Genomic DNA, 25769 nt, shown 5'->3' with positions numbered 1-25769 from the left:
GAATGAATGAATGAATGAATGAATTCAGCCCCTGAGTTACACAAAGCAAGTGAAGTCATTTTTACAGACACTGTTACTTCAGTTATTAAAAGAGAAGTCTCTTGTCCCCTCTCATAACCTTGCATTTATGCCCTCTGAGGCCTGACAGTCTTCACCTTTCCAAGAAAAAGAGAGGATGCTGTCATCTCTTTCTGTAGTTCAGTTAACCATCCTAAACATATGTACATTTCTAATTCTGAAAAAATTACTTCATTTCTTTGCATTTTCAATTATCCCCTATAATCAATCCTAAGATACATGTACCTTCGCATTTTCAATCTCTGAAATAGAATAGCCCCACGATTAATGAATCATGGTTTAATTGGCTGTATTGTTTTCTGTGCAGTGGTACGGAAGATAATGGTGTGTCTTTATAGTTAATTGTCTCTTGGATTTAAAGAGATAAGGTTGTTCATCTGTAATATGAAGATGATAATATTCATGTTGAAGTAGTGAGAAGTTTCAGCAATGAACTTTGTTGGCTGGTAGGAATTGTGGTAGAATGAGTGAGGAGCTTGGTAAGAGTAGAAAGTCAGGTTCTTTTTGTGTGTGTGTGCTAAAGTAGTAAAGACTTTATATCAGAACAAGCAAGAGGTACAAATGTAACAGAAGATTTAATTCATTTAGTTAAATAGATTAGTTGTCCTGATGATTTTAGACTCTAGGGTCTCTCTCTGGAAAGGTCAGTTAGTTATGTAGACAAGATATTATTCAAAAAGCTTAGAGGCAATGCTTAGGACAATTACTGAATATATACATAGTAAGGGAAATAAAAGGTAGTTTTCCTATTTCCTCTCCTCAGTAAGGTATGAGATTCATTGTCGGAAAAAGTGCCTTCATATAGGAAAATCTTTATTTCCTGCCATTCTCCAGTGAAGAAAAGGTTTCAGCTCCTGGGTTGAACAAGAAAACCAAAATAGGATGGATGACACCAGTTTTACATGAATCTCGAGACTATAATCTAACTGTAGTTACCATCTTCTTTACTTTAAACAAGTTTTGCATCCTTAGTCTACACCAAACCAGTACACTGAATTTTCTTCCTTAGGAAGTTTTTGACCAAATCGGCATTAATCGCACTTTAAAATGCAAGAAAGGATAGGTAAGACTAGTGTTCACTCTGTGTGAAACATAAAATGAGCATCCCTCTAACAGCACTGGCCCAAGAGAACCTGGCTGCAGGAAAAACGACCCCTATTAGGTGTACTAAAGGCTTAGGGAGAGTCCATTTTCCACAAAAAATCCCTGCCAAGTTCTGATTTTTAATTATACTCATATCTCAAACAGATCTTAGGTGCCTCTATTGGGCAAGGCCAGAGCACACAGACTTGTGTAAAGGGTCCAGAGGGCCAACATTGCCTAAACTAGTCAGTGAACCTCTCTACTCGTGATTTCCTGGTGTGTTTTAGGTGGCATTGACAGTGGTTAAGGAATCAAGAAGCCTGGATTTTTGAACAACTCAAACATTATGTACCTGGAAAGCAATGAGCAAAGTTCTTCTGTGGGGTAAGTGATACAAAAATAGGTAATGAGGTCCCTCCCACCAATATTGCTGCTAAGATTATTTAGTCTGACTTTAAAGTAAAGCAGTACAAAACGACTTCTTCCACACACCGGTAAGGACAAGCTTTGCAGTAATGTTTCTCAAAAGCCAATTATGCCTCCAGCCTCTGAGTTTCTGCGTGGGGAGGAAGGGGAGCTGCTGCCTGGGGCAGCTGGCCGGCACAGGTGCCACTCTTATGTCACCTGTCCCTGTGCAGCTCCAGTGTGTGGTGAGTTTCTGCCACCCGAAGGTATTGACCTCCTCGGGTAGAAGGTGCTTGCGGGGTGTTCAGTCAGCATCTCTCAGCCCTGCCTTTTTGTTCAAAACATTAAAAGCTCTTCTCGTTCTGCTTTTTAATCAGAGAATTCATGATGACATGGGCAGCTCCAGCTTTCACTGCTGGGACCCTGTCTGCACTGCCAGTGCCATAGAGTCATGTCAGGGGAGGGCATATTGACCTCTCCTTAGGCTTCCTTAGCAAAGCCCCGATACTTGTGCTCTGGAATTTCTGGCTTCTGAGGTATCTTGCCCATGATGGACGGCTGAGGAGTCCCAGCGTGGGGTCCTTCAGAGCATTACCTTGGCTGAATGCCTGGTGGCACATTCTGATGGGAAAGGACATCTTGCCTGGAGGCCCAGGAGGGTCCAGAGAATGCCCTTTGGGTTTTCTCAAAGCCATTGAAAGAGATTCAGTTACTTTATGTAGAATTCTGGAGCTGAGTCCCTGCCACCACAGTGAAATGAGGTGATGATCATGCTGACAAATATTAATGAGGAACACTGCCCAGCTGGTGCAAATTAGCAAGGCCTCCCTGCTAAACAGTCTACCAGAAGGTTCTGTTTCCCTGCCATTATGGGGCTGCCTGTGGCTCTAGGACTAAAAGACTCCTAAGACCATCTGTTGGATGTGGTGCAGTTGGACCCAAGCCATGGTGTGTTGGACACCAAACCTGTCCACTCCTCAGGCAGTGAGTGGCAAGCACTGGCCACTGTAAGTCTCAGACTCCAGCATTAATGTTGGTCTTGAAGAGCTTAGTGTCACTGAGCAAGACATAATCTCTTTGAGTCTCAGATTCCTTGTCTGAAAAATGAGGATAAAATATCTGCTTTGTCTACTTCACAGAGTTCTTAAAACATCAAACAATCCTTGTTCTTCTTTGGTTTTATGAGGCAGTGGAGGCATAAGATAGGTAAGTGTGTGAAATAAAAGAAAATGTGTGTGAAAATATTTTGTAAAATTTAAAGGGACACACAAATGTAAAAAATACTGGTTTTGACTTTTTAATAGTAAATACAGGCTAAAATGTCATAATTTTTATGTTCAATTCAAGTCAATTAACATTTTTGAGGGCCTGCTTTCATACATAACCTTTTGAGAAGGAGTGTTAAGTTATATGCATGCACCTTAAGTATCAAAAGGCAATTTTTATGTGGTTGGCTCCCTGTCTCAAAAAGCAAAGATACGTGGCAAGGAAATAGAAACCAATGTCCTGGGGTAATGTGGCTTTTTTCCCCTAAGACCCACACTTGGATTTTTGCTAATCCAGCTCTCATTGAAAATGTGTCCATATGGGGAAAAAAAGTGTGGGTCCTATAGCTCAGGGCTAGAGATCATTGGCAGAACACAGGAGGAAAATCAGTGATGGAGGGAAAGGGTAGAGGAGAAAAAGAGGGACCTGGAATTGGTCCTCCCATTGTGGCATGTAGAAAGAATGGACCAAGCTGTAAAAATGCAAAGTGGGGAGCTCAGATTCAGTCAATCCGATACCAGGTGGAGACATGCTTTAAAAAATGAGGCTGTTATCACTGAAGTTCGTTTGACAGAGCTTACGTGTAAGAGTAAGTGATGATCACTCTTGTCACAATCATAAAACAAGGTGCCAGGGTGATTTATCTATCACTGTATTCTTCTAATATACCCGAACTTTAAGAAGCATCTATAAATTTGGGTCTTACTTTAAAAAGACTTCTTATGATGTCATTGTAAATTAGCCCAGTCTCTGGCACATTCAGTAAGTAGGCATTCAATAAGTGTCTGGTAAATAAACAAAACTGAAAGAATATAGACCTACAAACAAGACTTGTTTTCAAGTTTTGAAACAAATACATTTCTTTCCTTACCCTTTCATTTTCTTAAATATGAGACTTTCAATTAAGATTCCTCCAGGTTATGTAGATAACTTGATAATAGCTGGTAGTTATTCAATGATTGTTTTGTGCCAGGCACTGTGCTAAGAAGTTTACATGATCTCAGTCAATCCTTGCAACATAAATGAGCACACAATTACCCCACTTTAAGGATGGGGAATGTCAAATTCACGGAGGCCCCGCTTAGAAAGCTTAAGTAACTTGGTAAAGGTCACCCAGCTAGTTAAGTTGAAATCAGGTTAACCAACTGCATATGGTTTTCTTTGATGATTTTATTTTCACAGGGCACTAGGAAACAGATCAAGAATTATAACCATCCTTTCCAAGTGGTTAAGGCCAGAAGAAAGTGTGTACAATGAGAGTAAGCTATTATTAAAACATGAACATTTACCTGTTGGCAGTGACCTTAAGTACAGATGGAGTGGCTAGGACAGATACTTTCAAATGCTTTTGATGGCAACCAGAGTAAGAAATGCATTTTACATCCTAACACACCAACACATGCACGTACTCTCATATACATTTGTACATCACTGAAATAAAACTCATAAGCAATGCTTATTGTTATATGTGATGTACACTAAAATTTTCAGTTCCCTTTTCTTCTCTTCCCTTCTCTTCCATTTCATTTTATTCTACTCCAGTATTTTAAATGTTGGTTGGCATGTACTTAATTGTTTTCACTATACACTAATAAATTATGATCTACAGTATGAAAACCACAAAGCTCAAAGGCAGTAAAGATGGCAGAAGGAAGATGGACTTTTGATTCAGACAGTAGTGGGGCTTGAATCCTGGGCTGCTATTACATTAACTGTATGGACTAAAGCAACAAACATCATTGAACTTTAGTTTCTCATCCATAAAATGAGGATAATAATGCCTAGCTCAAGGGGTTATTGAGAAGAGTGAGCAATGAACATAGACACCTTCTCTAGCACTTAGCATGTCTCACAGTATGGGACAGCTGTGTAATGAGGCATTTAAGAATGTGGAATGCTGGCCCTGGTACTAGCTAGTTGTGTGAGTTTAGGTAAGTAATTTCTCTAACTTTCTCTCTAAGACATATAATCTCTTTTCGTTTCAGTTCAGTTGTCTGTAAAAAGTGGGATAAACAGTAGTACCTATAGATATGAGAATACATGTAAAGCCCTTAGCACACAGTCTGTTCCTTAGAAAGTACTTAATAAATTACTGGCTATATTAGCTGTCCAACAAATCTATTATTATTGCCCAGCCACTTAGGGCTAGCCTAGAAGTCCTGGACTAGGTTACAGTATCTGTTTTGATGAGACAAACTCAGGAGTGTGTGTGTGTGAAATCAGAATTGCTGTGTACTTTGCTCATCCATATTGTTGCCAAATCAAACTTGTCTGCAGCAAAGGAAATCATTTTAGTAAAGAAAGGTTAGATCCAAATTGGATTCCTTCTCCTTGTTCTTCTTTGAAAGTATTTCCACAAAATCGAATCTTTGGCTTGACATTAAAGACCTATTTTCCGTGAGTAGACTTTACCAAAAAAATACATAAGAAAAACATGACTGTGCAGAGCAGGTGGTAGGATGTGAGTTTAATTCTTTTGAGGCCAGCTAAAGAACTCTATGGTATGGCCCCCTGCCTTGCTCCTTCCCACTCTGGGTGAAGGAGCTGCTGGGCCTCCAACTGCTTTTTTACCTTCTCCTCCATCTTCTTTTAACCTGTCTTACCTCTGGGCCAGGTGTGTATGTTTAGCTCTGTGCTAAAGGGCTTTGGCTTCTGACAGACGCTCTCATCACCAGTGTGAGAGGCAAGAATGGAGGAGCTTTCACTCCTTCCTGTGCCGGGGGTGCCAGGCTCCCTGACTGCATGGGCTTCAAGAGGCATTGCACCTACAATGCCTTACACGTGGAGGTAATGGCCTTCAGAGACTGCTTCACCAACTCCCACAACTGTGTAAGCCAGTTCTCTGTAACAGACATGAGGTAAATGGTGAACAGATGACAAAAGAAAGAACATTCAAGGCAGAGGGAACAGCATGAACAAAAACACAGAGGGGAAAAGGTATAGTAATATAATGCTTAGCTGCCGGCACACCACTGGGGCAGACTCATCAGAATGAATGCTGGCCCCAGCGCAGCCAATCAGTATGAATGCTGCCTGTCATGCTGAAACAGCTCCTCAAAGGCCCTGGCTTTGTCCCTTGTATTACTGGGTTGTGGAAACATATTGAGGAGAAGTCTGGGTAGCTCTTGAGGTGGTTAAGGGCATTTGGGGAGATCTACCAAAGATATGACTATTTACCAACTGGAACAGAAATGTTTTAATATTTTAAGAAGTTGTATTATCATAATGATACATTCCCATTGAATGCCAGCTCTGAGAAAATATGTGGGGAATGTGTGATGAAGAGAAAGTTTTTTAATGTGATGAGGACATTGTCTGATGTGGTATGTGGCTATTGTTTTAAACCCAGTTACTCAAGTCAATGAAATTGGTGAAACTGATTTAAACTGTTGTGTCTTATGTGGCCACATTCAAAATAGCTATTAAAACTGGAGAAGTGCAATTTAATCCAATTATAGAAGACTAGGACCCTACACTTTCAATGAATAAGGGATCAGAAAACAGGAATTTTAGCTTCTTTCTTGCCACTGACATGCTCTGACCGGGGCAAGTCACTTACCACAATCCATCCTCCAGGAAGCAGTGACTTGACTTGGACTGTCCTCTCTTATTTTGTGGAGATCTGGAATGCTTTTCCATTCCTTAAAACTATAGCCTTTAGGCCTTTCAACTCAGGAGTCAAGATGCATTGCACCCAAGACTCTTGCTCTGTACTTTATTGCCTCATCACCAAAATTTAGTCTGGTAATTACTTTATATGAGATGACCCATTATTGCCTTGCTGTCTCTAGATAGCACCACAGGTGTGCAGTTTATACCTACCTTTGATTGCTTGAATCACTCAGCAAATGATTTACTCGGTATTCCTTTTATATTCCGTGATATCCCCTGGTACTTAGAACTCAGTATACAGCAAGTGCCTAAGAAATACTTACATTTTTGTATATCATTTTGGTAAAATTTCCAGTTCCAAATGAAAGTTAAAGCAGGACATTGTAAACTAAAATATTTAAGGGTTTTGGATTGTATATAGCTCTGTATTATCTCTGCCTCCATTCCACTACATAAATAATTATGTATAGAGTTAGACCCCTGTGTGTGCATGCCTGTAATAGTATTTGCATGTATATACTAATGGTGTATCAGTTAACTCCTCTTGCTTCAAATGAAAAGGTAGCCTTTTCCAGGGATGAGTAAGTATGAATACAAAGAGCATTTCAGCATCCTTAAAGCCAGTAATGTCTCTTGGATAAGCTCAAGCTACTAGAAATTAGTATTTGCCACTAAAAAGAAATTCAAATCTTACACAGAAAAAAGAATAATCTGCCCTGAGATACTTTAAATATTCTTCTCATTGGAAGGTTAGAACGTTTGGGCTTAATTTGCTACATTTGAAGACCATCCACACCAATATGCCACCATTGAACTCACTGTTCTTTTGGAAAATGAGAAATACGTGTTGAACTTTGTATAGGGAAAAGTAAACAGTAAAATATTGGACTACGGTTAGCACAAACTTCTAAATCCAAACAAAAAGCAATATGCAGACTAACAAATGGTAATGTCTGAATGCAATTGCTGAGAATTTAAAATTTTGAATACAAATTCTTTCATCTCAAAAAATTGGATTAGTAGAAGAAATTACAAGTAAAAGGTGAACAGAGATGGCAAAAAAAAAAATCTTAAGGCTTTTGAAATTACTATGAGGCAAATTTTCCTTTTAAAGCCTAGAATATTTTCCAAAACATGATGAGGTAGGGTTTTGATCCTTTCTGCTTGTCTTGTTTTCCTATTTAGCTAATATATTTAATTGGATTTGAATATGCTTGCTGCAATCATGGGTGAAAAAAATTAGCATATACATTTAGCATGACCTTGTGACATACCCAAAGCAGAACAGAGTAAGAAGAATTTTTCTTCTCCATTCTGTCTCCCTCGAATGAATCATGAGTTGTTCTTCTGTTATTAAACCATTTTTCAATAGTGTACCTCCCGGCATTATCATGAATAAATTTCTCTTCTTGGTATAGAAAGCAATTCGCCATTTTCTTTATCTTTCTTAACCATATCCAATCCTTCAACAAGTTCACTTTTTCACTTATGCATGCAACTAGGTGTATACGGTTATTAATTCTTAGAAAATTTCTCATTCCTCAATAGAAAAAAATGTCTCATAGTCTGCCTGTACTCTTTAGTCCAAATTGGTCTTCTGAGTTCATATTTTGCCTCCCATCCATTTCCTTTCCTAAAAAGCATCACAGAAGCCTTGCTCATTAGCATTCTGAGGCAGTCCTCTAACATGGGGTAGCTCTAATGCAATTTATATTTAGTCTTCCCATGTTTCTATTTCTTTACATCACACTCTCCTCCTAGTGCTGAGGATAAGTGAGCCAAGTGGAAAAGGTTTTGAACCCTTGGCAAATTTGATCATAAAACACACTAAAATGCTATAATCTGTATACAATCTTCATTAAGAATTTCCACCACCTGCTTGCTGAAGCCACTGCACAGCTCCACTAATAATCACATGCAGGGGCCGCATTAGTTAACGTCGTTAGACAAATGTTGACATCTTTTGCACATTCATTAGCACCAGGTGGGAAGGAACTGCTAGATACAGGCCCAGTGGAACTTTTTGGGATGACACAGGTTTGTGCGTTATTTAATCAACTAACTTTTTGAGCATCCTTGAAAAACCAAAAAAGCTAGAATTGAAGTGTTTGTTTATTTTCCCAAATACTTCAGGGACAGTGTCAAGTTTCCAACTTAAGTAAAGAAAGTAGAGGGTGATCGTTATAGCCTTGTGCCATTGGGCAAGTTACTTAACCTCTCTGGGTCTCAGATTCCTCATCTATAAAATGTGGACGATGATTTTATCTACCTCATAGGGTTGGTATGAGGATTAAATGAGTTAATACAGATAAAGCACTTTAAGTAGGGCCTGACTAGGTGCCACCACTACTGCTACCAGCACCAGCACCATCAATTTTTGTTTTGCCAACTCTGCTCTATATTGTTTATCTAAATACAATGGAGAGCCCACAGAGCCCAAAGTGGAACCCTAGAGAGTGATCTGACTCTGAAGCACAGTGGCCTTTTCTTTTTTTACCTACATTCTTGGAGCACTTCCTAAGTGCCAGCTGCTATGCCAAGCATTTTGCAGGTATTTTCTCATGTCACCTGCACAAGCCTAACAGGATAGACAGTATTATGATTTCCATTTTATAGATGAGGAAATTGGAGTTCAGGCAAGTTAATTTGCTTATAGAATTAAGATCCACCAAACCTAAGAAGTAGATAAATGGACTTACATTTCATATTAACTTTGTTTTAGGTGTTATATTCACTTCAAGACTAATTATGATCAATTTAGAGCTGAAGAAGCCCTTAAGTGTTATATTCACCTCAAGACTAATTATAATTAAAGTTTTTAGAGCTGAGAGGACCTTTACACTTCATATAATCCATGTGAAGGATTTAAGGCTCAGAGAAGTTAATGACTTCATCCAAGGTGACACAGCTAGTTAAGACCAGCCAAGACTGGACATTTGCAGGGATCTCTGCCCCTACCTGCAAAATGCACTGCTTTTTATTTTAACATTATTTTACATAATTAATAGATATCTTCAAGTGTGAAAATACTTAAATTATGTATTCCTCTCAAGACATGAGTTTCTTCAGCAAGAAAATATTGGAATAGGTTTTTTTCTTTAATTTAAAATTGAACAGAATTGCTTTAAGTGAGCAACATCTTAAAAGATGACATTAAAGTCAGACCCCAGCAGCCACAAATATGATCATAAACGGTTTACAGTGCCTGTTTTACCAGGCATTCTTCAATCCCATCTTCTCTCCAGTGTTTATAACTAGCACGGAACTGAGGGAATTAAGAACAGTCTTTTCTTGGCTTTTCTAAGAAACCTGAATTCCTTAAGGCAGAGAAGAAAATTTCCTCTTCCTGCATCCACGACCCCCATTGCTTTCAAAGCACACACACATACCCACACAATTATTCCTCCCAGAATGAAATCTTCTCTTCTTTTTTCATCTATTCTTTCTCACAGCCTGCACTCCGTCCCCCAGATCCCATCCCCAAAACCTAAACTTCAGAATTTGGCTCAGTGACATTATTCAAGATCAAAGTCAAATGATAATTTCCATGAAAATCACAGTAATTTCAGTCTCACTCCCTCTCTCACTGAGAGCCTGGGTCTCATGCCAGTGAAACATGAAAAATCCCACACTTCCCCTTCTCCTCAGAATGAGACTCCACACTCCTCTTCCTTTCTTCTGGTGTCTCCCTGCTTCAAGTATGTTACTGCTTTTTTTGCAGAGACATTTGTAGAAGCTTTCAGCTTCAGATTTAAGATGCAGCTGCTTTTACTGTCTCTCTCTCTCTTTCTGGAATAAACAGTGTCTGTGAAGCTTGAGGCTAACGTGAGAGAAAAGCAACGAGGAGGTGGGAAGAAAGTTGGAAGATGGAGGGAGGGGAGATGAAGTGGGGATGGTACGAAAATCATATTTAGTGATTTTCTGATCAGGTATCATTTAGGTATAAGAAACATATCTCATTTTATATATGAGTAGCCTCAAATTCATAAAAAATCACTTCAAATGTTCAAGGTCACAGTTTTAAATGGCCTGGTTAAAACACTAACCCAAGGCTGTCTGACCCCCAGAGTCCAAGTTTTGTGCAAGGATATGAGGTCAGTGATATCAATATGGGGAAAAGTGGGAGGGCCTCTATGCAACACCATGATCCTACCATTATACACTTCTGTTGACTTGCTTCATACATTTTTTGGATGAATTATCCATTGGACCTTGTTTAGCACAAATAATGAGCCCAAAGCAACTACAAGCTAGTCCAGACAGTAACCCTCCCCTCTCATATTGTCAATAGACAGTCATATATATTCCTAATGATTGCATGGGGCTGAGTAGGTTCTGACTTTGCTCTTAAAGGGGAAGGGCACATGATCTGAAATCACTGCTGCCTTCCAGGAACCCTCCCACAAAGTCAGTTTCCGTTTGACCAAGATGTCACCCAGGAAGTTCCATGCAAGTGAAAATAATTTTCCTCCTCAGGAAATAGAAATAATAATTCTCCACTTAGTTAGGAAACACTTTCAGAAAGGAAAAATACAGTATTTTTTTTATTTGAGAAGAAAATATCAAATTCCTAACTCAGGAAATCTCTCCAGAGTCGACCTGTAGTAAGAAAGCTCATTTTATATTTTGCGAGTTTTATGAGAAAAGCATTCAACTCTAATAAGTAGCTATTTGAGTATTATTCCTTGTGTGTTAAATTCATTTGTTGAGACTAGCATAATGTCATGGGATGAAGACTGGTCCCAGTAGGAGTTATAAGTCATCCCAGGGATTATGACATGAAATGTTCAGATATCCATTATTAAAAATGAATGTTTTCTTTTGCTATTTTTCTGCCTAATGGGGAAAAGAAAGAAAAGAAAAAGTACCCTACAGATTCCATTAAAACAAATAAACAAACCAAATCCTAGAGTGTATCTTCAATAAAATGTTGGCTTGACATAGGGTTCTGACTTGGTAATATGAATCAGCAAGTGGTTTTCTGGATCTGATTGGATAAGAATATAAGGAAATGGAAGACAGAACTAACATTTAATAAGCACACCACTAATGCCTCTTGCATGTAACTTTGTAGTGCTATTCCACTTCTACTCTGGGCTCAACCTTGTGACCTGGCCAATGGGATGTTAACCAATGTGGTGCAAGTACAGGGAGAGACTTGGAAAGTGTCTGAGTTTCCACTTGTTCTTGTACTCTGCCATAGCCATGATAATATGTCTGTGTTAGGGTACAGGAGGGTGAGAGACCCACAGAACAGAACTAAGTCACCCCAGCTGAAACAATCCTAGATCAGTGAACAACCAGCCATTCCCCACACATATAAGCAAGTCCAACCAAGACCAGAAGAATTACTTTGCTGAGCCAAGATCAGCGAAGCTTCTGAGCACACCTCCCAGATGCATGAATAAAAATGTTTATTGTTGTGTGGTTTGTGGTGGTTGGTTATGCAGTGTTATTTTGGTGCTAGATAATTGAAAGAAAGCCTATAGTGAGCAAATGGCTTCCTGGATATCAAAACGTATTATTAAGTTGTGTTGCATGTTATATGAAAGTGGCAGTAGAGATTTGTGTTAAGATAGATATTAGCCTTATATGGGTAAGTCACATCAGGTAAGTAGGGGAAGAGTTGAAAGGTGAGATCATCTTTGTACCAATTACCCAGGGAAAAGGAGTATCCCTCCAAGTAGAAATTAAATCTAAGAGTAAGAATCATAGTCAGGTGGGTGATTATGACAGGATGTGTCCTAGGTGGGAGCTTTTGTTTTGGAGGGTAATTTTCTAGGGTCCATTCAGAATGACTTATGCTGTGTGAGTGCTGACCAGAGCTGAAAAGTGGAGGGCCCAGGAGTTCCCATGAGATGATGATGAAGATGGTGGTGATGATAACAGCTGATACTTACTGACCAGGTTGCTTTATATGTCTCAGGTTCTGTACTCATCTCTTGATACATATTAGCTCATTTAATCTTCATAACAACCCTACAGGTACTTGTTACTTTTCCCCCATTTTATAGAGGAAGCTGAAGCTCAGAGCTGTTGAACAACTTGCCAAAGACTAATTACAATTAAAGAACAGAGCTGGGTGGTCATAATCTGGCTCAAGAACCTCTACGCCAAAGGGCTTATGGAACCAAACAGCAGACTAGTTGGCTTGGAACCAAACTTAACACTTGGTAAACTGGGTTGTTGATATTCCTTGTACTCTGTTTCTGACTCTGTATGGGAAGGAATTTCATCCCACAGGAGGCCAATATCATGGTGGCATCAAGAAGGGAATAAAGAGGTAGAGTGTAAGTGAGATCAAGAGAGAAAACAAGAAGAAAATCTTAGTGGAAAAATAAGGTTGGGCCCAAGATCAGTTGCCTTAGCTGCCTTACCTTGCTTACTTTCCCCAAGAGATTCTCTACATGGTGCTATTTCCTTAGAGGTTCTGGGTTTAATTTTATTGATGAGAGTAGAATTTCCTTAGGTTTTAGACTTGTTAGGCACTTGCTTTTTAAAGCATCTCTAAGCATTTCACATACATTATGCATTGAATTCTAATAACCCTTCAATGATTAAAGATATTTTTATCCTTTGTTTTAAAGATTTGTGCTATTCAAAATGCAGTTCCTGAATTGCTGGTAGGCTGTGGACTCTGTTTCCAGTCCACAGTGAGATGAGAAATTGAGATGAGATGCTGGGAGTATGTGTTTAGAAACTTTAAAAAATTAGAGTAATTTTTTGCCTGTTGAATCTAATAATCTGAAACATGAGTGTATATTTTATAGGTTTATGTTTTCTATTTAATTTTCCTGGTAATTCATTTGAATGCATTTTACAAAAGCCCTTTTCCTCCAATGGATTGTAAATTGAAGAAATACAGTTTGAGAAACTTCTAGATAACAAATTGAAGTTCAGAGAAATTAAGTAACTTGACAACATTTTAGTCATTAAGAGGTAAGGCAAGACTAAAAAAAAAAGTCTTAATCCAATGCCCATCAGGTCATTTCACTGTTATTTAAATTAATGTCAGACTTCACTAAGACTATGCCTACCCACAGCAGACTATTTGAATAAGTATTCTAAGCTTGATTATGGGGGGCTGGGAGGGCAGTGGTAGGCACTGGGCCTTTCTGTTAACAATCAGTTGCACCATGACAGAGCAAAGAAATGGGACTTTGGAGATGGACTTTAAAAACCAGAATGATTATACCAGTGTATTCATGTAGTAGATACAGCCATGGCATGATTCATGTAGTATTACTTGGAAATAACAGCACAGCTTTTTCCTTTGCTCCTTCTGCAACTCTTTAAAAGACAAATATAGTAAATACATAAAATTCTCATTTAGGAGAAATTGTCTAACAGATCCTACATCCAGTGAAGCAGTTCATTTGGTTTAAAATTCAAAGGAGTTTTTTCCTATCATCTGTTAAACATAAAATCATGCAGTGATTACAGCAAGGAATGGGAGATAGACATGGGCTTTGGGACAAGACATACTTGCTTCCGCCTTGCCGTGTTTTTGCTCTGTAACCTTGGCATCATGTTACCATTTCTGAACTTTTTGTCTCATTTGTAAAATGTGCATAATTCATGCCTCATAGGATTTTGGGGTAATTTAATAAGGTAACTCATATAGACTGCTCTCATCACTTATGAAACAGGAGGATAATTACATCAGATGTCCCCAAACTAAATACATTTAAACTGCTTGTTTGAAATACGTTCAAATGCTGTGGCTGTACCATCTCAAAATAATTAACTAAAAGGTTTAAAAAAACTTGTTTCTAGTTATTAAGCATGTAGGCTTTTTCCAGCTAGGAATAAAATAAGGTCATTGGACTAGAAATTTAAAAAAATTGAATTAACTGAATGGTTTGAATGTTTTATTTCTGTGTGTAGAAAGTCTAATAATTCAGGATGATATTGTGGTCTATTGTACACTGAAAAGTGGTTTCATTAAATTTGTGATGTGCTGACTTTTATAGATTACTGATAAGCTTATCTCACAAGGATGTTGGGAGAGTCAGATTAGCTTGTGTAATATATGGTTTCTGGTACATGATAAGCACTACACAAATATATTTCCCCTGTGTTCTACTTCATTTACAAGTGCTACCATTTTTAGGTCAGTGTCAGTTTATAGCATTTGGTTATATACAATGAACAGTACTTTTGCTGACTCTCTTACTTCAAGACTTAACAGAATGAAATTATTTGTACTTAGAAGGTGGAAATATATGTACCCATGATTTAAAGCCACTATGAATTTGCCTTGAAACTATATTTTGAAATTTCTCCAAATGTATGATAATGAAATCTCTATGATAAATGATTATCAAGGTCTTCACTCCAGTTAGTTTCTGAAGTGGCATGGAGCTTCTGGCATTTTCTCAGTAATTGGACTCTAAATTGTGTCAACAAGTGCTGGTGCATCTTTATAGTTTGCCTAACTGTTTTTGCCTTTAACCATTGCAGTATTCTTTTCTAAGCAAAACATAAGCTTGCGCTTTAGACCAGTTGGCTTTTCTTGCAACATCCCGGGGGGCTGAAGTCTAAAGCCCCTTTCAGGAGCTCATTTTTGACAACACTGGAAACTATTGCAGAACACCATACATGATTAGTTAAAAATAATCTGGAAACATTGGGTAACTTTTTTCTATCAACTGACTGTCATTTTGGTTGAATCTATCAATTGTAGATGCTTCTAGAGCACATATAATAACCAGCTCACAGGATTATTTAAGCATTAGGTGAGATTAGGTATATAAAAGCACTTTCCAAACTATCTGTGATATACAAAGGATATTCCAAGATCAGGGTACTATTATTTCATAAAATGCTTTTACTTCTAGTGGTTCCTTCATTCATGGTCACAAGATGGCTGCCATACCCAAAGGTCACATGTTTATAGCACAATGTCCGAAGCAGGAAGGAAGGGGTAGGAGGCTTTTTCAAGAATTTCTTTCTTTTTATCAGGCAGAAAAATCTTTCCCAGAAGCCCCCACTATAGCAAATTTGCTTTAGTTTTCATGGGCTGAAAGTAGGTCACATATTCATCCCTAAAGGGTGAATAATAGAATTATCCATTCCAGGAAAGGGGAAACAGGGTCACTATGATTTGTTTAGGTCACAGGGACACAAATAGTCTGGTCTGGAGGCTAACCTGGCTCTTCTGGGCTTCCAGACTGCTTCCACAGGGTACCTCTCTCATCTGAATAACTCCTGGATGTCTCAACTGTACATTCTGATTTTCCCTCTTAAAATATACTTATCATTTCCATGAAGAAAGTATGATAATCTAAAAAAGAATCCTCCAGGTGTGCTTGCTCTTTGTTACATAAACTCTTCCATGTGTGTCTCCTTCTCTGTACCTGCTGTCCATCCAGGGCCATATGGAATTAGAGAGGAATGATGAGTTTTGGAATCAGAGGGACAAGAGTTAGAATCATGGCTCTGTCACATCTTAGTTAAGCCTGGAACTTCTTTGGACCTCCATTTCTTTGTCTGTAAAAGAAAAAAAAATACTCACCTCATAGGATTTAGTTCAAGGATAGAAAGTGCCTGATATATATAGGCAACCAAGAGACGTGATCCATTTTTTGTTGTTATTTTCACCATCAAGCCACATATCAGTTCCTGTTATTGCTCTATCTCCCAAACTGGTTGCCACTGTACTTAGCTCACTTGGGTTGGAGACCTGGTTTTGGTGGCTTATCCTGGCTTTAATGCCATACTCCTTAAAGACATGTTCATTGCTTTCATGACTTGTTACTGGATAATAACATCCTGATGAAGAGTGCTCAGATCCCTGTGCTCCAGTCTAAAAGACACACAATAATAAATGCTTCTGAACATGAAAAAATAAGATAAATGTAATGAGCATATGTCTTGCCAGTGGGTTTCATCCCTGAAAAAGTTTATTATGGATTCAGTGAGACCAAAAAAATTAAAATGGAGTGTGCTTGTGGTGAAAGGGTTTATATCCAACTTTATTCCCACAGTGGCAGGTCAAGCACAAGAATCCTGTCCACCTTAGAGCAAGTCTGCATGCAGCAAGCTGGTGTCTGCCTCTGGGCCTCTTGGTCCCCACAGCCGTCTCAGTCTCTGTCCTCGGCATTGCCACCACTCTAGTCTCTGCTCTCCTGCAGCCTTGCAGTTCTGCAGCCCAGAGCACTGAGCAGAGCTCTTTGTATAGAATCAATAATGATGTTTTGCCCACATGTGTATAGTGAGCAAGCAGACCAGGGCCAGGCAAGAATCCTGGCCATAGGAACCTTCACTTTCTCCACACTCCAACCCCTCCAGGATTCTTACTGCTCAGTCTATGTGCTCTCAATCTTCTCCAATGGTCCCTGTGCGAGAAACCTTGAACATTGTAACCAAATTCCACTGTAACAACAGAGGCTACAACAATATACAAATAACAGAAATTATAGTAACCCTCAAGTCCGAGGAGGTACATTGCCACCAGGTGGTCATCCTGGCTGTATTCAAACCAGTTCTACTCGAATGAGTTAACCTAAAGGACCATGGGTGGACCTTACAATATCCACCTTCTCCAGCCTCTCCAGCAGAAAGTCTTGCAGACACACAGGCTGGTCTTGTTGCGTTGTCGTCTCTGGCTTCTGCTTCTTCATCCTCAGTGGCCAGAACCACTGCTCATGTTTCAATTATTGCCACAGCTCCAATAAGATTCTACTTGACTTTCCATCCAATTTCTCTCTGTCTGCTCCTGTCTTTATCAAATCAGCCCACATCTGGGTCCTCATGACCTTCCCGGGGCCCTTTAAATTCTTCCTTCGGGTAGCAGACCGTATTTCCTTCTGTGCTTTCATTGCTTGAGCCTGAGGATAGGAACAGAGCATAGAGTGCTCCACAACCTGAGGGTGGAGGGTGGGGGTGCTGCTCCTCTCCTGGAGGAACCTGTGGTTGCCAAGTCTTTATTTTCTTTCAGACTTTCCACCACCCTTCAACCAAGGAGGGACTGATGCCTCTGGTACCGGCAGGGCCTCCACCTTCACCTGTTCATCAAACCTTGGCTTCCCCTTCATTTCTGGGGCTGATGGCACCACTACGTCCTTCACCTGCCCCATGGCACCTTGCAGCCTGCATTTTTGTGCTGCTGCTTCTCAGGCTGTTGCTGCTTGGGCTACCATTACATCCCTCACCACTTCCACAACACCTCATGGTGATGCCACTTCAGTCATCAACAAATTTTTTACCTTCTCTACAGCACCTCACAGCTCACTTTCGCATGCTGCCGCTTTTCATGTTTCCTGCAGGAGGACGTCTTTCTTCCTTATGGCATTTCTCAGTTGTATGAGAAAGAAACACCCCAGAGTTCCTGCAGCCTCACAGGCACTCTGTTTCTTTAAGGACTTCCCTATTTTGTTGAGGGCCAACTTTACTGCCTCAGGTGTTGCCTCCCCCTCTTCCCAGCCTTGGGGTAGGTCCCAGTCCTCTAGGAGGCAATCCACCTCAGACCACATGTCCCCTGGGGGACACTCAAATGTCTCCCCATCCATGGGCACAGCTCACTGAAAACACTTCTCTCAGGAGGGCAGCTTGTTCTGTTCTTTGGTCTACAATGAATCCTACCAACCATGCCAATTGTGTTGCTAGTGGGTTTAGCCTCAAACAAGTTCACTATGGGTTCAGTGAGACTGAAAAAATGACAGTGGAACATTCTTGGGGTGAAAGGGTTTATACCCAACTTTACTCCCACGGTCAGGTCAAGCACAAGAATTCTGTTCACAGCAAGTCTGTGTGCAGCAAGCTGGCCTCTGGACCTCTCTATCCCCACAGCCATCTCAGTCCCTGTCCTCGATTCTGCCATCACTCCAGCCTCTACTCTCCTGCAGCCTTGCAGCTGTGCAGCCGTGCAGCCCAGAGGACTAGGTGGAATTCTTTATATAGAGTCAGTAACAACATATTGCCCACGCTTGTGCAGTGAGCAAGCCGACCAGGGCCAGATGAGAATCTTGGCTATAGGGACCTTCACTTTCTCCACAACATATAACAAAGTGCAATAAACATTAGCAAAGCACAATTGCAGTCACTAAGAAAGACTGGACAGGTGGCTAATTGTGGTGGGTAATGTAGGCTCTGGTAACATGAATAGCAATAAAGACAATAAAATTTCCAAGGGCAATATTATCCACTATGGTAAAAGAGAGCAACAGAAACAAAGACATCAGGAAAAGATAATGCATCAAAAGAAAGAAGGACTTGGACATGACTTGGGCCATTTTTGTAAGCAAACTGTTGAGGAAAGACTTGGAAGCCTAAAAGATATTCAGATATCTGTAGATTTCCTTTAATACATAATGAAACACTTCTAATTAGGTGTATTTGTTCAATTTAGGTACATTGTCAATTTGTTGTAGCCTTTTTTATGGTGTGTATGTTGTTATACCAAGTACTATTATTTCACTTTTGGATATATAGATCCTCAAAAGAAGCCAAGTAACATCTAATACAGTTCAGTCTGGCTTTTACCACTGGTTGCCCCTAGTTGGGTTTACCTACACTCTTACTCACTGTCTACCCTGATGGGGATTGCTCCCCGACAAATTCACTCTAGAGAGCAAGAGAAACAGGCACCTCACCAGTACTTTCCTACTTTCTTGTGCTCCATAGTCTGTAAAGGCAGGTCAACACTGAGAGGTGAAGATAGAGCTTTCCAACAAGTGTTTGCTTAGAAAATGCTTCCCTTTTTCTGTCATTAATATACTCATCTCTTCCCAGCTTTTAAAACAATTATAACCCCTAGATCAAAGCAACAGTTTCATTTCCATGGAATCCCAAGAGAAGTAAATTTTATCAAATCTAAATGATAATAAGAAGAACAAAGTTTCAGTGAATGCTTAATATATTCCTCATTCCAACTCTCTGAGGTATTATTGTAACCCCAGTTTAACAGTTGAAGAAACTAGAAAACAGAGAGGCAAAGTAAGTCCCCCAAGATCACACAGCAAATAATTGCCAGACAAGATTCAAACTTGTTCATTCTGTAGAGTATGAGCTCTTAACCATTATGCCACATTCTTCTAAATCTTTGATATGGTACTTGGTATAAATAATTAAACAAATCATAGAGGATGTATAAATTATAGGTTTTGGCAAGGGTGTGTTTTAATGCACCTTTGTTCAGAAGTAACCCATAGTTGTCATCTTTAGCTTTCTCTAAATACCTTTTATTTTAATTTGAAGAATGTCACTCCAATAGAAAGAGAAAGTGTTACCTTAATATATCTTCTATAGCCTTAGAAAGGGCTTAGGGTGCAGAATAAGTGGGTGACTATAGATAAGGAAAGTGATAGCATCAGTGCAATCAACTAATGTGACTCCCCAAACAAATGAAAGGAAAAGGCATATATTTTCTTCAAAATACGTAACAATTTGAGAAATATCAACTGTTTCCTCAACTCCTTCCAAATAGAACAAAACCAGACAGCTAGATATGCACACCTACTTCTTCAAGTAGGGGCAGTGAAGAAAATGAATTGAAGTTGAGTGAAGAGAAAAGTTATCTTCTTGCTAATTAGTGGCTAGGGAGGAAAGATAAAGCTCTATTGAATGAAAGAGGCACGTTTCTCTGACTGTTGAGGAAAAATGACATCCTTGTAGAGGAAGACTGTAAGGTCAAACTGGATCATAAAGTATCAACAAAGCTTCAAGTGCACTGTGCATGCTTTTGGGGACACGTATGTGCTCTTTTTTTTAAGTGGTAAATTAGACTTTGTCTACAGGTGTGTGAAGAGCAGAGGCAAGAGATAATGATCCCAGTGTCCTTCAAGTAACTGAAACATCTCTCTTTCTGGTAGCTTTCCAGCCTCTTGAACTTAGACCTGACTTAACAACCTGTCCTGACATACTTGAGATAATTTTAAAATAGTGCTTTTCAAACTTTCATGTACATGTGAATCGCCCAGGGACCTGAGTGAAAAATGCAGATTCTGGCTCAGTATGTCTGAGTATGTGCCCAAGTTTCTGCATCTCCACCAACTTCCAGGTGATACCAATGTTTCTGGTCCTTGGAGCACACCTTCGAAAAACAAGGGCCTGGGACACACAGTTACAGGTACATATAATTATTCAAAGATGTGCAATATACACATGTGAACCTGTACTCCCATACAGGTGCAAAGGAAGACATTCATTAGAACACTTTGAGCACATTTTTTTAAGGGCAGTCACTGTACACATATAGACATATGCATGGAGAACATGCATTAGGACTGATTTGTGCAAATGGACCTCAAAGTCACAAAATACCTCTTTGCTTTCCCAAGGTATGCAATCATTCACCAGCACTAATCTCTTTGATTGGTCTTGTTTTTCTTATTCTTGGTTACTAGCTGACTTTAGAATGGGCAGCATCCTACATGCAGAAGATGATTCCAGTATCCTAAGGTTTTCTCATCACTGTCTGAAATTAAAATGACTATAGGGCATAGAGATGAGAACACAGGTATTGAAATGAGGAGGACTGGGTTCAAATTTCAACACAACTTTAACTTTCTTGAGATCCAGTTCCTGTATTTGCAAATGGTCACAAGAAATTTTCTCTCATATGGATGGCTATTCACCTAATTTAACAAGTAGCTATTGTAGGTTAATTGCCTGCAGAGGATATAGCAATGAAGTCAATTCAGTTTCTTGACTCAAGAAATTCATAGTTTAGTAGAGAAAACAAACACAGTAGAAGTATGTAAAGGAGATAGCCCACGGAGGAAATGATTACCTTTACTTGGTTCAGTGGGGTGGAGGTGTAGTTTTCTCTGAGGAAGTGATATCTGAGTTAGGCTTTGAAGAATGGGAAGAGTTCTGGTAAAAAAGGAGAGAATAGAGCCAGATTTCTCAAATTTAATCTGCATCCAAATCACTGGAATTGAAGATCCTGACTAAGTACCTGGGGCAGGGCATGTGATTCATCTCTAAGTAATGCTGATTTTGTTGGTCATATACCCCGAGAAGCAAGGGAGTAGGGCATTTCAGGTTAAGGAAATACCACCACAAGGGTGACAATGAGAAAAAGTATGGTGGGTTTGAAGAATCACAAGCAGCTTGGAATGGTTGGACCATCAGTTGCAGGGAAGAAAATGATGGGAGATGATGCTGGAAAGTGGGTAGAGTTAGATAAAAGGAGACTAAATGAAAAGATGTAAGTGACCCTTTAGGCAACACTTCAGCAGAGTCACAGAACAAAAGAGCAACACACAAAAATAATTTGTGTTTTTGTATTCCAGCAATGAACAGTCTGAAAAAGAGATTAAGAAAACAATTCCATTTACACTTGAATGAAAAGAATATAATACCTAGAAATAAATCTAACCAAGAAGGTGAAAGACTTATATGCTGAAAACACAAAACATTGATGAAAGAAATTAAAGAACTACATAAATGGAAAAACATCCCATATTCATTGAATTGGAGGACTTAATAACGTTAAGATGGAGATACCACTCAAAGCAATCTACAGATTCAATTCAATCCCTATCAAAATACCAATGGCCCTTTTTGCAGAAATGGAAAAGCTGATCATCAAATTCATATAGAATTACATGGGGCCCTAAATAGCCAAAACAATGTTGAAAAAGAAGAATAAAGTTGGAAGACTCCCACTTCCTGATTTCAAACCTTAGTACAGAGCTACAGTAATCAAAATAGTATGGTATTGGCATAAAGATAGACATATAAATTGGTGGAATAGAATTGAAAGTCCAGAATGAACACATACATCTATAGCTAATTGAATTCAACAAGAGTGCTAAGACCATTTAATGGGAAAACAATACTCTTTCAACAAATGGTCTTGTGACAGCTGGTTATTCCACATGCGAAAGAATGAAGTTGAATCCCTACCTTACACCATATGTTAAACTTAAGACAGTTGGAGAGAGGACTGTACGGAAACTCTTTACTTCCTGTATGATTTTCCTTTAAATGTAAAACTACTCTAAAAAGTAAGTTTAATAAAAAAAAACCCTCCATATAAGACAGCAATACACATTACTAGAATACCTAAAATGAAACAACAATAAACTGACAATAACAAGTGTAGTTGGGGATGTGGAGCATCTGAAACTTTCATGCATTGCTGCTGGGAACTGAAAATTGTATATCTACTTTAGAAAACAATTTGGCGGTTTTTGTGAAGTTAAATATACACTTACCATATGACTCAGAAATCCCACTTCTGGGGACTTATTCAAAAGAAATAAAAACATATGTCCATAAAAAGACTTGTTATAAAATGTGCATAACAGCTTCATTCATAAAAACCAAACATTAGGAACAAAAGTCCATCAACTGGTGACTGGGCAGGCAAGTTGCAGTATAAACATACAATGGGAATATTACTCAGAAATAAAAAGGAATTAATTACTGATACATATAACCTGGGTGAATCTCTAAAGGTTTTATTATAAGTGAAATAACCAGACACAAACATTACATACCATATTATCACATTGATTACATGCTATACTACATACCAACAGATTCCATTTATATGAAATTTTACAAAAGGCAAAACTGTGTTGACATAGGCAAATTAATTTTCATCAGGGGCCAGAGAAGATATTGATTATAAAAGGAAGCAAGAGAACTTTTGAGGGGTAATGGAAATATTCTAAATCATGGTGTGGTAGTGGTTACATAATTGTATACATTTATCAAAACTCACCAAATTGTAAGCTAAAAATTGATGAATGTTTTGATATATAAATTACTTTAATAAGGATGATTTTTAAAAGCATTGTAAAATGAACTCAAAATGGGTAACTTAAATGCAAGAGCTAAAATTATAAAACTCTTAGAAAGAAGCATAACAAGAGTAAATCTTCATGACCTTGGATTTGGCAGTGCATAGATATGACATTGAAAGCATTAGTAGCAAAAGAAAAAAAATTGATTAAAAGTTCTATCAAAATTAAAAATTTTTTTGCTGTACAAAAGCTTTTCAGTTTGATATAGTCCCACTTGTTCATTTTTGCTTTTGTTTCCCTTGCCCAGGGAGATATGTTCATGAAGAAGTCGCTCATGTTTATGTCCAAGAGATTTTTGCCTATGTTTTTTTCTAGGAGTTTTATGGTTTCATGACTTACATTCAGGTCTTTGATCCATTTTGAATTTACTTTTGTGTATGGGGTTAGACAGTGATCCAGTTTCATTCTCTTACATGTAGCTCTCCAGTTTTGCCAACACCAGCTGTTGAAGAGACTGTCATTTCCCCATTGTATGTCCATGGCTCCTTTATCATATATTAATTGACCATATATGTTTGGGTTAATGTCTGTAGTCTCTATTCTGTTCCACTGGTCTGTGGGTCTGTTCTTGTGCCAGTACCAAATTGTCTTGATTACTGTGGCTTTGTAGTAGAGCTTGAAGTTGGGGAGTGAGGTCCCCCCCACTTTATTCTTCCTTCTCAGGATTGCTTTGGCTATTCGGGGTCTTTGGTGTTTCCATATGAATTTTTGAACTATTTGTTCCAGGTCATTGAACACCATCAATAGAACAAAAAGGTACCCTACAGTATGGGAGAATATATTCATAAATGACAGATCCAATAAAGGGTTGACATTCAAAATATATAAAGAGCTCATGCACTTCAACAAACAAAAAGCAAATAATCCAATTAAAAAATGGGCAGAGGAACTGAACAAACAGTTCTCCAAAGAAGAAATTTAGATGGCCAACAGACACATGAAAAGATGCTCCACATCGCTAGTCATCAGAGAAATGCAAATTAAAACCACATGAGTTATCACCTCACACCAGTAAGGATTGCCACCATCCAAAAGACAAACAACAACAAATGTTAGTGAGGTTGCAGAGAAAAAGGAACCCTCCTACATTGCTGGTGGGAATGTAAATTAGTTCAACCATTGTAGAAAGCAGTATGGAGGTCCCTCAAAAAGCTCAAAATGGAAATAACATTTGACCAGGAATTCCACTTCTAGGAATTTACCCTAAGAATACAGCAGCCCAGTTTGAAAAAGAAAGATTCACCCCTATGTTTATCGCAGCACTATTTACAATAGCCAAGAAATGGAAGCAACCTAAGTGTCCATCAGTAGATGAATGGATAAAGAAGATGTGGTACATATACACAATGGAATATTATTCAGCCATAAGAAGAAAACAAATCCTACCATTTGCAACAACATGGATGTAGTTAGAGGGTATTAAGCTCAGTGAAATAAGCCAGGCAGAGAAAGACAAGTACCAAATGATTTCACTCATCTGTGGAGTATAGGAACAAAGAAAAAACTGAAGGAACAAAACAGCAGCAGAATCACAGAACCCAAGAATGGACTAACAGTTGCCAAAGGGAAAGGGACTGGAGAGGGTGGGTGGGAAGGGAGGGATAAGGTCAGGGAAAAAGAAAGGGGGCATTACAATTAGCATGTATAATGGGGGGGCATGGGGAGGGCTGTACAACATAGAGAAGACAAGTAATGATTCTACAGCATCTTACTGTGCTGATGGACAGTGACTGTAATGGGATTGTGAGGGGGACTTGGTGAAGAGGGGAGCCTAGTGAACATAATGTTCTGCATGTAATTGTAGATTAATGATAACAAACCAAAAAAATAATGAAAAATTTTTGTGCATCAAAAGACATTATCAAGAAAATGAAAAGGCAACATATGGAATGGAAAAATATTTGCAAATAACATCTGATAAGAGTTTAATACCTAGGATATATAAAGAACTATTGTACTTCAATAACAAGACTAACAATCCAATTAAAGAATAAGAAAAGGACTTGCCTGGAAATTTTTTCAAAAAATATATATACAAATGGCCAAAACACATGAAAATATACCCAGTATTATTAGCCATGAGGGAAGCAGATCAATAACACTTTATGCTCACTAGGATGGCTATAATAATAATAAAACCAGAAAATGACAAGTGTTGTTGAAGATAGAGAGTAATTGGAATTCTTGTAATTGCTGCTGGGAATATAAATGGTTCAACTGCTGTAGAAAGCAGTTTGGCATTTCCTCAAAAAGTTAAACATAATTACCATTTGACTAAGTAATCCCACTCTTATGTATATACCCAAAGAATTGCAAAGCAAATTTATGTACATGCCTGTTCATAGGAACACTATTCACAATAGTAAGAAGATGGAGACAACCCAAATGTTCATTTATACATGAATGGATAAACAAATTGTGGTATATATATACAATGTAATATTATTCAGCCATGAAAAGGAATGAAGTACTGATACGTGTTATAATGTGAAGGAATCTAGACATAATTTTAAATGAAAGAAGCTAGATAAAATAATATTACATACTGTGTGATTCTGTTTATAT

At 38.6% G+C, this 25769-nt stretch overlaps 1 long non-coding RNA gene across 1 annotated transcript; it reads left to right on the top strand.

Annotated features, from left to right (window-relative positions):
• Window positions 1–1441: 1441 nt before the first annotated feature.
• LOC108392275 (uncharacterized) lies at window positions 1442–24759 on the top strand. Its single transcript, XR_001851973.3, has 3 exons — window positions 1442–1545; window positions 2706–2772; window positions 21684–24759. It is a non-coding gene; the product is annotated as an uncharacterized lncRNA (long non-coding RNA).
• The last annotated feature ends 1010 nt before the right edge of the window (window positions 24760–25769 follow it).

This window comes from Manis javanica, chromosome 2 (assembly GCF_040802235.1).
Source record: "Manis javanica isolate MJ-LG chromosome 2, MJ_LKY, whole genome shotgun sequence".
NCBI lineage: Eukaryota > Metazoa > Chordata > Mammalia > Pholidota > Manidae > Manis > Manis javanica.
The sequence above is the reverse complement of the archived record's forward strand: the minus strand, read 5'-3'. Positions and strand labels throughout refer to the sequence as shown.